Source organism: Mustela nivalis (assembly GCF_964662115.1).
Source record: "Mustela nivalis genome assembly, chromosome: 8".
Classification (NCBI taxonomy): Eukaryota; Metazoa; Chordata; class Mammalia; order Carnivora; family Mustelidae; genus Mustela; species Mustela nivalis.
The window spans coordinates 137,529,725-137,534,120 of record NC_139027.1 but is presented as its reverse complement, the minus strand read 5'-3'; the positions used below and the strand labels follow the sequence as shown (position 1 = coordinate 137,534,120).

Genomic DNA, 4,396 nt, shown 5'->3' with positions numbered 1-4,396 from the left:
CCTTCTCTTTCTCTTATTTTTTTTTTCTCATTAAACTTTTGTTTTAATAGGTCTCAAAATTCTGTGACAGATTTTTGGTCAAGTTGTTTCCATTAAAAAGTACTGATTTTAAAAAACTAATAACTTAAAACTGCCCCCCCCCCACACACACAAAAGCAAATGGTCCACAAAACATTCTCCTTTCCTCCTGGAGGTTTTATGATGCATCATTATCATTTACCAGGCTTTTACTATTAAACTTAAATGGCCAACTAACACAAACAGTTCTGAGATCCTTCTCCCACCACTGATTCAGACTGGGGTGGCAGGTATTGGGGAATAACATTCATTTAGCCTTCTGAGCTTTCTGGGCAGACTTGGTGACCTTGACAGCTCCAGCTGTCTTCTTGTCCACTGCTTTGATGACACCCACAGCAATCGTCTGTCTCTTGTCACGGACAGCAAAACCACCCAGAGGAGGACAGTCAGAGAAGCTCTCAACACACATAGGCTTGCCAGGAACCATATCAGCAATGGCAGCATCACCAGATTTCAAGAACTTGGGACCATCTTCTGGCTTTTTTCCGGAATGACAATCTATCTTCTCCTTCAGCTCAGCAAACTTGCAAGCGATGTGAGCTGTGTGACAGTTCAGCACAGGTGCATCTCCAGCACTAATTTGGCCTGGATTTTACCTGGGCCGTGAAGCCAGCTGCTTCCATAGGTGGGTCATTTTTGCTGTCACTGGCCACATTGCCACGATGAACATCTTTGACAGATACGTTCATGACATTGAAACCCACGTTGTCCCCAGGAAGAGCCTCACTCAAAGCTTCATGGTGCATTTCAACAGACTTGACTTCAGTTGTCACACTGACTGGAGTGAAGGTGACCACCATGCCAGGTTTAAGAACACCAGTCTCCACCCGGCCCACAGGGACAGTACCAATACCACCAATTTTGTAGACGTCCTGGAGAGGCAGACCAAAGGGCTTGTCAGTTGGATGAGTTGGTGGCAGAATGCAATCCAGAGCTTCCAGCAGGGTGGTTCCCCTGGCATTCCCATCTTTGCGGGTGACTTTCCATCCCTTGAACCAAGGCATGCTAGCCCTGGGCTCCAGCATATTGTCACCATTCCAACCAGAAATTGGCACAGATGCTACTGTGTCGGGGTTGCAGCCAATTTTCTTAATGTAGGTGCTGACTTCCTTAATGATTTCCTCGTATCTCTTCTGGCTGTAGAGTAGCTCAGTGGAATCCATTTTGTTAACACCAACAATTAGTTGTTTTACACCCAGTGTGTAAGCCAGAAGGGAATGCTCATGGATCCGCCCATTCTTGGATATATCTGCTTCAAATTCACCAATGCCAACAGCAACAATCAGGATGGCACAGCCAGCCTAGGATGTGCCTGTAATCATGTGATTGATAAAGTCTCCGTGTCCTGGAGCATCAGTGATGGTCACATAATACTTGCTGGTCTCGAATTTCCACAGGGAGAGATCAACGGTGATACCACGTTCACGTTCAGCTTTCAGTTTATCCAAGACGAGGCACACTTGAAAGAGTCTTTTCCCTTCTCAGCAGCCTCCTTCTCGAATTTTTCGATAATTCTTTTGTCGATCCCACCACATTTGTAGATCACATGACCAGGAGTGGTAGACTTGCCCAAATCTACGTGTCCAATGACGACAATGTTGATATGAGTCTTTTCCTTTCCCGTTCTGGTTTAGGTTGAGCGGTGGTTTTCACTACACCTGTGTTCTGGCAGCAAATCGTTGCGGAAAGATCTCTTTCTCTTATTTGAATGTACTCTTCAACATCACCCATCAATTACTGAACAGCAATTGCTTGCATGCCATTGAGTAATTTTATTGATTCCATTCTTTTGACACTTCACTTTTTTAAGCACCTTCTTATGAGAAAGATTCTGAAATAAAACCACCGCAGTTTCATACTGAGGGTTATACATCAATAAAATCCTCAACCAAATATGAATGCAATTAGTACCTTTATAAATGCCTTTTGGAGATGCACATGGTGCTCCAAGATTGCGTGAAAGAGTTGCTTGACTCAATTGGAAAAATACGGTAGAAAGACCATTTCTAGACAAAGGAAGCATGTCTAAGGACCCTGAGATGCTTGAGGAATGAATGGCCTTACAGGGGAATCTTAGAAGGAACATGGACTCTGCCCAGGGAGAGCTGGTAAGCAAGGACTAGATTCTTCAAAACCTTTTAGGTCATAGCAGTATTTTGGTCGCCGATGAAAAGTCAGTGAGACATTTTAAGTACAGAATGACATAATTTGCTTTAAAAAGCCTTTCTTTTAGGGGCAATTTTAAACACACAAAAAATAGAAAAATATAATGAAGCCTTGTGTACCCATCAACTAACATTTTTTGACTCACATTTAATCATGTTTCCTCATAACCCAAACCACGTTCCCTTGTTTCTCATCACATTTATTTTGAAGTAAAACCCAAGACATCCTATCATTATCTTACTCAGCAGATCTCTAAAAGTCAAGGACTCTGTCTTCAAAAATAAACATGGATACCTAAAAAACCCCAATAACTCATATTTCTTAATATTATCAAATATCCATCCGGCGTTCAAAGTTTCCCGGGTGTATCATGTGGGTTGTGTAGGTATGTATATGTGTGTGTCTGTGTGTGTACATGTGTGCGAGTATGTATGTGTGCATGGGTAGGTATGTGTGTATGTGTGAGTGTATACGTGCATGGGTGTAGGTATGTATGTGTGTGTGTGTACAGTTTCTTCAAGGTCCAGCTAAGATTTATACATTGCAATTATTGCTATTTCTCTTAGGTCTCTTTTAATCTATGCATCCTTCTACCATCTCTATTTCTATTCCTTGCAATTTGTTGTTAAGGAATTCATGTTATTTATGACATCATGTTCCCCACCATCTGAATGTTGAACAGTGTATCTCCATGGTGGCTTTAGCCAGTCCCTCTGCCCCCATATTTTCTGAAAATTGGTAGTTAGATCTCTGGATCCTGTTCCTTTGCATATTCAATTTCTGGTAAGAAGACTTCATAGGTGGTGGTCTGACCTTCAGAAGGCATATAATTGTCTTTTTTTACCCCCTTTTCACAGCCATGGGTGATCATTGTCTATGTCATGAGTTTACTGGAGTTTAAAAAATAGTGATGTGTGAATTCTACCATTTTTTTCTTCATTCAATAGGTAGGATGGTTCACAAATGGGAATTTCCTCGTCAGTGATTTGGTTTCCCCGTGGTCCAGTCCCACAGGAGAAGCAGGACAAGTGCTTCCTCCATTCTCACACTTCATCTTCTTACAATAACATGTCGGTCCTCCAAATTCCTGTGAAGATGAACAATGAAGGTTTTTGTTTGTTTTGTCTTTAGCATCCATAAAAATTCATGGATTTAAACGTATTTGTTTGTTTTAATCCATTGTGCTTATTATCCTTATTGAGGCTCTGGAGCCCGGAAGAGCCGTCCACAGTAGGCCTTAGGACTACTGAGGATTTCTACCTCAATCCTCAGTTGAGAACTGGAAACGGGGTGTCGTAGAAGGAGGAGTGAAGCGTGCACAAAACCCTTTGGCTTATCTCTTTGATTTGTTTCTGAAATATTCATCTCATCCCAATCAAAGAATGTAGGAGTGATCTGGCCCACAGAGAGAAGGGAGGCAGTTCTAAGTGTGCAAAAGTCAGAGAACAAGGACATCATATTAAGGTTTGTTTTGTTTTGTTTTTTTGGTGATATGTAACTCACCACAAACCCAGTGGCTTAAAAGAACCCTCATTTTTTAAAAAAAAATCTTATAGTTTTCATGTGTCAGGCATCTGGGTGCACCTTAGCTTGACCCTCTGCTCAGTGTCTCACTGGACTGCAATTGAGGAAGGTGTCGACTGCGGCTGCATTCTTAGCTGAGCCTTGAGGTCCTCCTCCTGAGCCCACTGGCCACTGGATGAGTTTAGTTCCTTATAATTGTAATACCGAAGCCCAGAGCTGCTGGAGGTTGTCCCCTGTTCCTGCCACATGCCTTCTTCACAAAAATGCTAGTTTTCTTCTTCAAGTCCAACAAGAGAATCTAGTACTTTGAGTCTAGATACTTTCTGAAAGAGATGGCCTTATTAGGTCAAGCTCCGCCCCCCCCCACCCCCCCAGATAATTTCCCTTTTCATTAAGTCAACTGAGTTTTATTTATTTTTTTTTTAAGATTTTATTTATCAATTTGAGCAAGATAGTGACAGAGATAGCGACAGAGAGAGAACAAGCAGGGAGCAGTGGGAGAAGCAGGCTCCCTCCTAAGCAGGGAGCCTGATGCAGAGCCTCAGTCCCAGGACCCTGGGATCATGACCTGAGCCAAAAGCAGATGCTTAACTGACGGAACCACCCAGGCACCCCCTGGTTAGAGTTT

General features: G+C 42.6%; 1 pseudogene across 1 annotated transcript; it reads right to left on the bottom strand.

The window, feature by feature from the left end:
• Positions 1-324: 324 nt before the first annotated feature.
• LOC309870668 (elongation factor 1-alpha 1 pseudogene) lies at positions 325-4,016 on the bottom strand (annotated as a pseudogene). Its single transcript has 2 exons — positions 3,859-4,016; positions 325-1,703 (listed from the first exon to the last, which is right to left on the bottom strand). The product of its transcript is annotated as an elongation factor 1-alpha 1 pseudogene (transcript).
• Between the last annotated feature and the right edge of the window lie 380 nt (positions 4,017-4,396).